Source organism: Python bivittatus, unplaced genomic scaffold, assembly GCF_059951505.1.
Source record: "Python bivittatus isolate LINGU-HERP-01145 unplaced genomic scaffold, Pbiv_v1 ctg000480_np1212, whole genome shotgun sequence".
In the NCBI taxonomy this organism is placed as follows: domain Eukaryota; kingdom Metazoa; phylum Chordata; class Lepidosauria; order Squamata; family Pythonidae; genus Python; species Python bivittatus.
The window spans coordinates 98,512,365-98,525,536 of NW_028277075.1; the positions used below are offsets into that span (position 1 = coordinate 98,512,365).

At 38.0% G+C, this 13,172-nt stretch overlaps 1 long non-coding RNA gene across 1 annotated transcript; it reads left to right on the plus strand.

Moving 5' to 3' along the window:
* Window positions 1-2,512: 2,512 nt before the first annotated feature.
* On the plus strand, window positions 2,513-9,854 carry LOC112541711 (uncharacterized). The gene is made up of 3 exons (XR_015796917.1): window positions 2,513-2,570; window positions 7,349-7,527; window positions 9,029-9,854. It is a non-coding gene; the product is annotated as an uncharacterized LOC112541711 (long non-coding RNA).
* Window positions 9,855-13,172: the final 3,318 nt, after the last annotated feature.

Consider the following 13,172-nt stretch of genomic DNA (forward strand, 5'->3'; position numbering starts at 1 on the left):
ATAATTTGCTCGTAAGTACCATCCATCTCTTCTGAAGGAATTGTTTGCATTCTTAAAGCTATACATTCTTGACAAACTTTGTAGAAGATTATACTAACTGAATACTTAATGCAGTATGGTTCCAATTTGCCATAAGGTTCTTATCCCTCTTAGTGCCCAGATCCAGCTTCCTATATTCTAAAGGAATACTTGGTATTGAGAGTGAATACTTATCCAACGATTCTTATAAGGCAGATGTCCAGCCACTTTGTTGGATTAACAAATCCAAGCATTGCTGGATTGCTGACATCCATTGAGGATTCATGGCGAACTAGACTTTTCCAAAGGAGCGGAGACGGCATTGTGGTGAAATTGGTGGCTGGGAGGTGATTTCTGGCCAGCTTAAATCTCTCTGGATCAAGGAGAGATCGTGATATCGTCCACATGCACTCCAGACAGCTGCTCCTCGTGAGTAAACTGGAGGAACTTAGGTGTCTGCAAATCAGCTTGTGAGTTGAGCGGCTGAGAGTTGAGGGGTTTCCATCAAGCTCACAGCTGCAATGTAGCCTATATGGACATAAAGTTCTGCCAAGCCTCATTTCTTAATCACTTTTGGAATTTGCCTCTTAACTGCTTTTCAGCTATTAAAACCTTTTGATCGACACGTCTTGTAACACACACTGGGTGAGTTTCCTTTAACCCTTAGTGAAAGAAATTTTAAAGATAAGTTTAAAGATATATATATATATATATATATATATATATTTGGAGTAAACAGCAAAGGGGTGATTGGAATGTTGATTTTGGAAAGTTATAAATGGATTACAGGTCCAGATGGATTTGAATTAAGGTTTTGAAATTAATCATAAGGATCCTTCCCATAGGAAAATGTAGTTTGGAATTCTTAAAAGAAAACATGATAGAATGGGAATTTGAATGTTGGACACTAGAGGGAACCAGAAGGAACTAAAAATTACAATTAAAGGAGAAGGACACTTAATTTTGATCTACTAACACAGAATGGAGCAAAATACTTTAACATTGGATGTATTGGAGGATATTTGTGACCAATGGATCCAGAAGTTAATCTTAAAAATGTTTGCCATTATAGATAGACTGTTTTTAAAAGATGTTTTGGAAGAGGAACGAGTTCTACTGGATAAGACTGAGATTGATTTGAAAATGGATTTAAAAATGACAGGTTACAAGAATGATATGGAAAAAGAGGCTACACTGGATATACAAATGAAACCGGTTGATGTCTTAATAATTAAAAGGGATATACAAATGGCAAACCAAAAGAATGACTTGGATAACTTTCTTATTGGATTTACAAAAGAGTCCTGTTAAAATTCTGAAGGATTTTGTGAGAAGAGACAAAAATGAAAAGAAAAAAGAAAAGAAGCTCTAGCACATTATTTGAAGGGATTAAAGATAAAGATTGTTAAAAGTAAAAGGAAGGAATACAAAGTGGGTTATTTGATTAAGGTTAAAATCGACATGTTGTTAACTCTGGTAACCCTTAATGGACTTTTGCTGATTAAGATTGAATGACGAGGTTTTTAAGGATCTGTTTATAGATAAGAGATGAGATATGGGACAAAGAGATTGTTGTATTTTAAGAGAAAGTAATAAGTTGTTAAAATTGTTTATACTTGTTGTGACAAAGGGGGAAGTCACTTCTTTATATATTCTTTTCTTTTTCTTTGCTATATTCTTTTTTCTTTCTTTTCTGTTTCTCTTTTTATTTTTTCTGCACTTTCTATTTTTTTCTTTCTTTTATTTTTTGTAGTTTGTATTTGTTTTTATTTGTATAACTGTAATGTCTAATAAAATTAATTTATAAAATTTATAAAATTATTATAAAAACAAAAACAAATCCAAGCATTGCCTAACCAGAAATTAGTGCTCTTCTGCAGAAATGCATCTGCAGAAGGAGGACCTTATCAGTTTTGACTGAGGGTAAGGCCAATTCAGGGGTTCCTTCCATCTTCCTGTAGGAAAATATCTCTTACTATGAGTTTTGGTTTTAATAAATATTCTTATAAGGTTATGGAAAAATACAATACAAATACAATACAAATACAAATCACTGATGTTCTGAAACTATTTCATTTAAATGATATGCCCCTGCCTCCAGTGTGACTTGCTAGTTTGGTTGAATTCTCCTTTATTCTTTTCATAGCAAATTATATTCTAATCCTTAAGAATTCTTAAATTTCAGTCAGCAAAATATTTCTTTCCTGAATGTCATAAGGGCCACAAAAATGAAAGACAAGAAGCAGATGTGTAAAATTCCATGCTTAGAACTTAAATCAGCCACAGATATGAGCTAGCTTCCAGGACACTGATTTTTTTTAAATTTTGTTTTAATAAAAAATAGTTTGTGCCAAATATCCCCCCAAAACTTGCATAGAGCTTCAATCAGTCTTATGAGATTCCCAGCCTCAAAGGTCTGTCTCTGAAAAGGAAAATAAGGTACCTGAATTTTTTCTTTCTTTTTCTTAATAGGCTATATCAATGTGGTGCCATTTAGATGTGTTATTCCAACTTCCATAATTTTTGGCCAGCCTGACCAATGACTATACTGGGTAAGAATGATAGAAATAGAAGTCAAACACATCTGGAAAGCACTAGGCTGGGGGAAATGCAGCTATATTTTGCCCATCCTGCATTGCCAAAATGTGCATTGCACAAGAGATTCAAAGGGATACACTGGTTCAAATTCAAATTAGAAAGAACATGAGCTGATAAATGCTAGTAAAAAGCATATCTGTGCAGAGAATAGCACTTACCAGAAAATTAGTTGGGCGGAGAAAATGAAAGGAACCATGAGCTTTCAGGTTTTGTTCCCCAGGTCCAGGTAAAGAAGCAGAGACCAGAAGCTGCAGCAGAGGTCCTCATTACCTGCCTGGAACTTGACTGCACAGCACAGCCAGAAGGGGAATTTGAGGCACAGCAGTGCAGACTTCTCAAGAGGTCCATCAAAGCAGATCCACTCCTACATTGCCAAGAGGGAGCAAGTGGAAGTGCCCTACATGGAAGGACATTGGAAAGATGTCAGCTACTGAAAGAGACAAATGGAAAAACACTGCAGAAGAGAAGATTAAAGCACATAGAAACCAAATCATAATCATAATCCCCCACAAGGCACTGCCTTGACACATACTAGACAGGTCTCATCAGAAGAGCCAAATGAAGAGTGTCTCTCCTATAAACAATATGGTGAAATGTAACTTACAGAAACCTATACCAGATTGGTCATCACCTGAGTCAACAAGGGTTCTGCTAGTTCCTGGACATCTGGTGACAAGTGGGCTACAGAACTCAGGGCTGTTGGCTTAGCAACCAGAGCCAGCAGCTGCAGGACTACTGGAAGAAAAGTTGCTTACCTGTTGCAAATATACAAAGAGTGAAAACAAAGAAATAATGACCTGCTATTACAAATCAAGCCCAATGAGAAGAGGGTATCTGAAAAGAATGCACCAGTTCTGGAAAGAACAACATCCAGAATCAGACAAAACAGAGGCTAGCAGATCAATGTTGATTTATAATATGAAATAAAGTATTCACAGAAATAGAATCGGAAGAACTGCAAATGTCTACCCAGGGCAAAGAAATCAAAGCCTTGCTAGAAGTAGCTCAGACAGTACAGGCAAACCAGAGGAAATTGGCAGTAGAGGAAGCCAGCATAGCTACTTAATCATTTTCATTCCCAAATCAGGCACCCTCTCCTCTGCCTTCTCCTCAGAAAGAACAAAGTCCTCTAACTGAAAAACAAGAGGAACTGAAACAAAGAATAACTGAGCATCCAGAACAGCAGAAAAACAACAGAATAAGGTTCCTTGCATCAAAGCTTGTTCCAAAAAAACCCTGTCTAGCACTAGTATTAAAAGATGCCAGTACTGTAATATCAAATATAAGCACCAGCTCACTGCAAGAAACAAACCAACTGATGTACAGCACAGCTGCAATTATAACTGAATACCCTGGATGCAAAATCAACAAACAAGAAAAAAAGCCAAACAGTGCACCAGCAAAATGGAAGATCAGGTTGGAAAATAAGATCAGCATGCCAAGAACAGATGCAAGCAAACTAGGGCAAATGAAAGAACAAAACCTAAAGATCAAGAAGACCAAATACCTGATCAATAAATATCATTAGAAGAGAATATCTATAGCGCAGAGTTGAACTGTGGAGTCCTTGGTGTTCTCTGAGCTTGGTTGTTTTCTTGAAGATGTTTTGTTACCTGACTAGGTAACATCTTCAGTGTACAACCAAACAACCAAGCTCAAAGAACACCAAGGACTCCACAAGAAATATCACCTAGAAACAAGGAAGATCAAGGAAGCAATCAAGAAAATCAGCAGATAGGAGTTCGAATTGCACACTGCCGGCAGAATCTCCAATTTCAATTGAATCAGAAACATTTCTACCAATCCATCAATGGAGAGATTGCAATGAATCAGCCAACACCTGACAAAGAAGAAATAGTGCAGCTCTCCACAGCTATAGGACAACCCAAAGAAATACAACAAGAATGCAGCTTGGATAAAGGAGGTAGATAAGAAGGGGGGAAAAAAGCTGAAATGAAAGAACTTAATAACTGCAGAAATTGTTGAGAAAAGGGCAAGAAAGATCAAGAATTGGTCAGCACCAGGTGAAGATGAACTGCGTGGTTTTCAGTTGAAATATCTGACTGGTCTGCACCCACTCATAGCCAAGCAGTTTAACAACATACTGCAAGAAGGTGAAATTGAAGGTTGGTTAACATCTGGCAAAACCTACCTGATAATGAAAGATCCAGCAAAAGGGGCAGCACCAGGCAACTACAGGCCAATTACCTGCTTATCAACAACTTTTAAATTGCTAACTGGTGTGGTAGCTGATGCATCTAGTTGAAAACAAGCTCTTTCCATCTGAGCAGAAAGGAAACTGCCCAAACAGCGGGAGGGCAAAAGATCAACTCCTAATTAGCAAGATGATTTTGGGAAACTGCAAGAGAAGAAAGACAAACTTGAGTAGAGTTGATTACAAGAAGGCATCTGACTCCCTGCCACATGACTAGATAATCAAGTGGCTAGAAATAACAGGAGTCAGTAGAAACATCAGAAGCTTTGTGCAAAGATCAACGGCACAACGGAAGAAGACACAGTTGCTGGTCTGAATATACGGCCAAAATATTGCAGTGGAGTTTGGACTGGACCAGCATAGCAAGCGTGATGAAGGGAGGAGTCTCACTCACCCTCGGCGAAAGCCTGGGTAAAGACCCAGGTCTTCACATTTCTTCTAAACAACAGCAGAGTGGGGGCCATCCAGATCTTGGGGAGAACATCATTCCAGAGGGCAGGCACTGCTACAGAGAAGGCACGCTTCTGAGGTCCTGAGAGATGACATTGTTCAATCGAAGGAACCTGGAGAGTACCAACCCTGCAGGATCGAATCAGCTGGGCAGATGTTATGGGACTACTACTATGTGTAAGATGCTCAAAGAGAGGGATTCACTGAAATGAAATTCTGCCTATCAGAAGAAATGCTGGTAGATGAAGTCAATAAGTCTCTGGCTAGAGATTGACACAGAACCCTTTATGGAGATTGTGGATTGGTACATGAGTCAGTGTTGGAGGCCAAAGCCAATGGCATTGACTCTTCAGCAGTCTATGACTTACCAACCACAAGAGGCAGCAGAGTGTAGAAAAGGAATTAAAGATTTACTCTGTGTCTCCTCTTTGTCTCCTACTCTGCCTGCCCTTTGTCTAAGAGATTGGTAATCTGAGGTCATTCTCTTCCCAGGCACACATGCCTAAAGTGCATGTTCCTGCACTCTGCTGTTGGTAGGATGTAGCCTGCTAAGTCCCAGACTTTGCCTATCCCTTAATATAAGAAATATATTAAATTTCATTTCTGTTATAGTTGTAAAACCTGCTTCACTAATCATTGCTCAGGATAAATTCCCATTTTTAGGAATGCTGAGACAAAGAACACTTCAATCTCCAACATTTTAGAGGAAAATCAGAAGAGTTGGCACATGAAAAGACTGTCTACCTGAACTACACATACTGTACTGTATTCTGACTACTGAATTTGCTTAATGTTTCGCTGAAAAATATCAAAGAAATTCCAGCACAAAATCCCAAATATTGGATACAGTATTCTTGTTCTAATTACAAAACATCTATATTTACTACCAGTATACAGACAAATAAAATAAATACATGATTTGGGGAATTAGAACCTTTTTAAAGTTATTTGGATTCTCCCAAATCATGAATAATCATGCCTACTGATTTGCTCAATTGCATAAATAACGTTATTAACATTTTCAATTGCATAAATAAAGTTATTAACATTCTCCATCAGAATCATGAGATTTAGCTAAATGGAAGCATAACATAAATAGTATCATGAAAAACCATCTTATATAAATGTATAGTCAGTCATCTGGATTATTTTCTATATAGCATGATATAAAGTTAGAAGTTCAGGGAAGGATCATGAAGACATGAGTTCAAATGTCTGTTCAACTAAGAAACTCTAGTATTAACAAGGCCCTGGTCCACTCAGTCTACACTTCTACTAATACCCTACACCAAACCAAATCTTTCTCTCTCTCTCTCTCTCTCTTTCTGTTTGCTATCCACTGATTTATAGTGAGTAGAAATATTTAAATAATATTTAAATATTTAACTATGTACATCAAAGCCAGTACATGGGACAAGATGGACCAGTTTTAATCTACTTCCAGATCAGAGTACTTAAAACAATAAAATTTAAATTTATAAACGTACAGCACATAAATTCAGAATAAGTACCTACCGGATAAACAGTGGTTGGGTTTACATGATGGATTTACAGACTGAAATGTAGTTCACTTGACCTAATTTTCTGAGTTTGCACAATACAGTACACTCAACCATAAAATGACAACATGGGCTGAGTTTGCACTACACATCAGGCTAAAATCCAATGGCTAGCATGTGGCTCAATGTGCTGTGTGAACCCAGAGAGTAATTCTTCTGGCTTCTCATTACTTAATTCAGTTTTTCCTAAACTGGTGCCTTCTATAATCCTTTGGACTGTGCTAGTTAGGGTTAATGGACGTTAAAAGTGTTAGGTCTATTATAATCAACTTCTTATGACTTATGGATATTAAAGTACCCCTGGAGGGCACCCGGTTGGAGCAGAATAATGTTTCATATTGGGCAGTTACATAAGGAGGCACGGCAGGTCAAATAAACAGGGTTTTTTTTCAACCACCTGTTAGGAAATTGTTAGCCCTTTTATATCAAAAGCCTGTTATTCACAGGGTATATCTAATCTATTTCTTTCAAGGCAAACAGAAATACAGGTGCATATTTCTATTTATAGGAAGCATACAGTAGATTGATGGAAAACTGTTTTCTGTGGACTTGGAACACCAACAAATGCATTTAACTTGTGCTAGAATGGCTGGAGCAAAGCATCCAGGATTTGCTGGCAATGGATGGTTTGACTCTCTTCACTGCCAACAACTGATATGAAAGGAAGGACATTCAGGAGATATCAAGGTAATGCAGCTGCTTCTACCTGTACAACCTGAGTGCTCAAACTTGGAGGACCCTCTACTGGAGCAGATTTGGGGGAGATCAAAAGTTCTGTGGGCAAAAGGCCCCTGTGGGATTGCTTTATTGTTCAAAAGCAGGTTATGAGTGCAATCCAAATAAATACATAAATGGATTTCATTTTGTTCCTTCAGAGTTCCTTTCCCAAATATCTTTACCAGCTCTAGAGCTCTCCTTTCTAGAAAACAAGTTGCTAGATTATTGCCTTTTGCTGTTCTGCAATGTAAGGCTTCCTAGGTAGACTAAGTAATGAATACTTTTTGACTGCCTAAACTACATGTTACATGTAAATGTATGTAACAGTGGCCTGATGGGTCAGTTAGATCAGGAAAGCAGTGAGCAAATTCAAAAAATGCTAGATTGGGTAATGTGAAAGGGGGAAATGTTGACAGGCACATGGTTAAGCACCCCTTTCTCAATGCTTCTTGGTTCTCAGTTCCTACAAGAAGCAGATTTTCATTCTTTGAATTGGCATCCAACCCAATATTACCATCATGAAACTGTCTTTTGGCTGAAGTAATTCAACTGAACAATACAATTTGTCTCATTTCTGTACAATTTCACATTTGAACAAAGGTACAATCAAGAAGTTAGAAGAAGCTTGAGTAGTTGTACTTCCTCTACTAATGCAGGTGTCTCACAATAGAGGGTTCCCTTTTTTTGTTGCTATGTGCTACAAGAAAGGTAGGAAGATGGTCAAAGATGCTAGAGATGCCTGTAGATATGCTTCTATAAATCTCCAAAATGGAAAGAGCCAATGTAGAATCAGCCCTTTGAAGCAGACCAGACTAGGAAACCAAAGTTGTGAATACTAATACTACTTTTATTATAGGGTTATAGTAACAGAACCTTGCAAGTGTGAAAGTGCCTTCCCCCTCCCTGCCTTTATCTTCAAGAGAATGAGGGAGGGTCAAGTCTGAGACATTTTCTCAAATTACATTTTTGCTTTGGACTCAGATTTCATTTATCTGACCATTATCTTGGTTGCTGTTCTTCCTCCTGTTCCTCAAGGTTATTCTCATAGCCCATTACATGTAGTCACTAAGTGGTTAACATTATGCCACGTCTTGTCTAATTGTCTGAATGCATGCACTCATTCCAGACAACAAATTATGGGTTATGTTTAGCAAATCACAATTTGAAATGATACTTTATAAATCCTGGATTATTTTAATCCTGGCTTGTCACAGACTGGGTTCACACATCATACTAAACTCTCATATGCCTTGTTTGATTTTGACTTGGTCTGTTGGGTAAATACTGTATTGCCAATTATGTTAACATATGTGAATCCAGTCTGGACATAAAATGCTGGCTGATTTCTTGTTTGTATTTGGGTTTCAGCCCTTAAAATAACACTGTTGCTTTAGATAAATTATGCTTTTCTCCTTTCCCTACATCAGCTCCTCTTTTTTCCATGGTCATTACTTTTTCTTTTCTTTTTTAGATGCAGTGCTTCCTGAACACAAGGCATGGTTCTGATTTCCAAATGCCAAACCACATATTTGTCCCCACAAAGCCCAGCAACAGGCACATTTTTTCCACTTCAGCTGCAAAGCTGCACTGGAGGGGTACTCAGCAATGGGAGGGCGTAAATGCCCTGTCACTGCTCTGCTACTTGCTATTGCACCCATGATATACCTGAAACCTGCAATCAAGGAATTTCTTTCCATCGAGCGTCAAAGGACAATTCCCGGATAGCCACATGTTGGAGAATTGTCAGCGGAAGGACTTTAGTAGGCGATGTCTCTTGGACCCTGCCTCCAAATAGGTTTCCCTTTGCTCTAAGCACTTTGAGAAGAACTGCTTTAACTGGTGGGCACAAGCAATTATCATCATCTGAAGGAAGGAACTGTCCCTATGATAACTCAGCTTCATATAAAGGTTGCTGGAAATCAAAGTTGAGCAGTTCCAAACTTGTGAAAAGTCAGCAGAAGCATAACAGGTCAGTTGAAAGGCTGAAAGAAACAAACCTTACTGTGGGCTAAATGCTTGCCCCTTAGCGTCTTCCACCCATTACATTACTACCACTTTCTAAACCAATCTCATGCCACAGATATTCATATAATCAAGAAATACCTACTGCTTTTACTTTCTCCAGTCAGTTGCAATGGTAGATCCATTGATTATATTATGAATTAACTTCATCAGGTTTACAGAATAAACATCTTCATACAGTTCATTTTAATCTGTATGCCACCAGAGTTGCTGCTGTGAGGTGGGCAGTTATATAATCCTAAAAATGATAAAATAAAATGATAAAATAAAATAAAAAGTCCATTGCCTCTTCAAAAACCAGATACTAAGTCTCCTTCCTTAAATGAACATGTTTACTCATAGCTCTTTTTAATCTTCCAAATTTTACAGTGACTTTCAGTCTTACTGACAATCTGTTATGTAAACGGGAAAGGTTTTTGGCATACTGGGTAAGAGAGAGAGAGAGAGAGAGAATGGATTTGCCCCAGCCTCATTACTGCCCGATGTTGATCACTAAATTACAAGAAGATGCCAAATAATAATAATAATAAAAGCAATAAACAGGCTTATGATTTTGTGGGTGAAGCACAAAGATGAGAACCAAATTCCTTATTAATCTCTGGGCTTTGGAGGGGAAATGGTAGAGCTGCCATTGTAATCATAAACAGCCTTTGAATCACTTTCATAACACAGCTTCCCAATTTAAACAGCAGTAGATTACAATTTTGCTCTAATATCATCTAGTAATTTGGTAGTTTACAAAAATAAAAATAAGAAATGCCTGCAAGCTGTTCAAGCTGTTTTAAGTTAAAGTCTGTCTGTCTTTCTCCCCCTTCCTTCCTTCCTTCCTTCCTTCCTTCCTTCCTTCCTTCCTTCCTTCCTTCCTTCCTTCCTTCCTTCCTTCCTTCCTTCCTTCCTTTTTTCTTGTCATGAGAAGGATCTCTGCTGCCTGGATATACCGATATTGCACTTTTAATGACCTCTCCCTCTCCTCACTAAAAGCCTGGCTAGTTTACTACTCCTGTGGGATTTCAGAGCATTTAGCCATCCACGGGTACCATGCCTTTTACAGCCTTGGGACCACTGTACTAAAAGATAATATGCTTTTTTCATTTTTACTTCCTCTAGAATGGCATCCTGATTCCATTTTTTTTATCCCACTTATTTACATTTTTTTTTCATTTGCTTTCATCTTATAATGTAATAATCTCTTTTCCATGACTAAACAGTGAATAAGTGGGTGTTGTTATTTTTATTCTGGAATGGATGGAACAAATCTCTTTTGTTCTTTTTGTAGAAAAGTGACAAAAGCATGGAGAAAAACTGGAAGTCAAGTTGGAAATGTTATAAAACAGTAATTTTTCCACCAGCATTCAGCATTTATAACATTTTTCCACCAGCAGTTGTTCCACCAGCATTCAGAGGTTTAAAAAAGAAGCTAAGAGGAGCAGAAATATGCACAGAGCCCTGGAAGAAATGCATGGTGATGCTCATTCTGGTCCCCCCCCCCATTCATTGCCCCACAAACATTTGAAAATTACAGGTTAAAGCAATACTGGAAAGATTTCTCATTCTTCATTTGCATTGTGTACTGTTTCTGAATAAGGGCAGGTCTCAAGGGGTTTGAAGCTTTGCACGGTATGCATTGTTTAAAGGAGTGATGCTCCGATAACTTTAAACATGAACAGATGTGAATGTATTCTTCTTTTGGAACTCCTTCCAGATTCTCAGCATTAATCTGTGGCTCAATCCAAAAGATCTTTTCAACAGCTTCTCACCTGCAAGCCCATTTTATGCTTTGAATAACTGACAGCCCGGCAAGAAGTCAGAATCCTTTTCATTAGAATATTTTCCTTTGGCTTGTTTGCTTTACCTGTTCTTGCATGAACATCCTACCAAAAGGACTCTCAGTCATTATAGTTTTAATAACTTCTATTCTAATATAGGCTACCCTGTGTCAGACTCTTTGTTTGGCCTAAAACTAACAGTGATTTTTTTCCAAGCACAATGCTCATAACGTTCTCTTTAGCAACATTTATTGATACTAGGTTTAGAAGAATTCCAACCATTGAACATTTTTCATTTAGAACTAATATATGCCCATGTACATCAGTGCAAAATCCTGATTCTCTTTCTGACAGCTTTACTATGATCTGGCAAGGATAAGGGTCTCTTCACTGGTAACAAAGAAGCTTGCAGCTGGCTGCTTATATGATGGTCTCATGAATCTTTCTTAGTCTTGGAACCGATGCCTTACATTCTGACTAATGGAAGCTTTCCAAGGCAGAGGCCTTCTCATTCTTTTAATTGGAAGAGCCAGTGACAGAGCTGAACTGGTTGAAACATGTACCCTGAGAATGTCATCCTCCCCCCTCCCCTCCCCCATCTGCATAAAAAAGACAGCCTTCACCACTGAGGGGTATCTCATTCTTCCTGGCTTGAACCTACATCCAAGTCAATATGATCAATCTGATCAGATTCAGATATATTTTTAAGTCATACCTGCTGAAAAAGATTGATGTTATTTCATTTTAATTGCATCTCTTGCTTCTTCCAAATTTCCCATTCATTTTTTAGGGTGACTGCAGGGTAACTATTTATCCAATGTATTTCTGAGAGCTATAGATATTGCACTTTCAGTGAACCCTTGATTATGCTGTGTTAGGCCCCAGCTTTTGCTTAGGAATCTTGAAAGGAAAGTAATGTAGGGCGAGGACAACATTATATACATAATGACTATATTGTATTGGTAATCACTGCTGGTAAGCTAATTCATTTTAGCCCTGATTTAATTTCAGAGCTATTCAGTTTATAGACCTAACTCTCTGGAGAAGGCTGTAATGCTGCGAAAAATGGAAGGAAAGAGAAGATGAGGACAACCAGCAGCAAAGTGGATGGACTCAGTTACACTGGTAATGTTGGCACCGTTGGAAGACCTTAAGGACGAGGTTAGGGACAGATTGTCTTGGAAAAAAATATATCTGTGTGGTTGCTAAGATGACATCAACCTGATGGCATATAATCAATCAATCAGTTTATAGATCTCCAATTGAGTTCTTTAGGAGTTCTTTGTGTAAAATGCCTGCTGGGTCAACAGATTTTTTTCAGAGTTGTCCAGGTCAGCTATCTTCTTTCACTGTAGATTCTTTCTACTGGCTGTCTATAAGTTTCACCTAGACTTCCAAAATTAGCCTTTCCTGTAGCTGGATGATGTGGTGAGACATTGGTGAAAATCTAAAATTTTATGGAATACTGTATATTAGGAAAGAATGCAAGTATTTAACTTTGTCTTAGAGAAACAGGGTTCTATCTGTAACTGCTTCTGTGTCTGTACTTTATAATAACTATATTCAAGAAAGCTAAAACAATTTCTTCTCTTCAATTTCACTGACAAATCCTCCTTTTTGCTGAATGGTTTTGACATTATGAATGATGTGGGAAGAGAGAGAAAGAAAGAGAGAGGGAGAGAGAGAGATCACACTTTGTCTCATAATACTGCAGCTTGGCTTCATCCCCCAAAATGGATCAGTAATAGATTCAAGGCAGATACAAGCAAGTATTTATTGATTAACGTGTGGGACTCACATATTCTCCCACAAGATGTGATGATCACT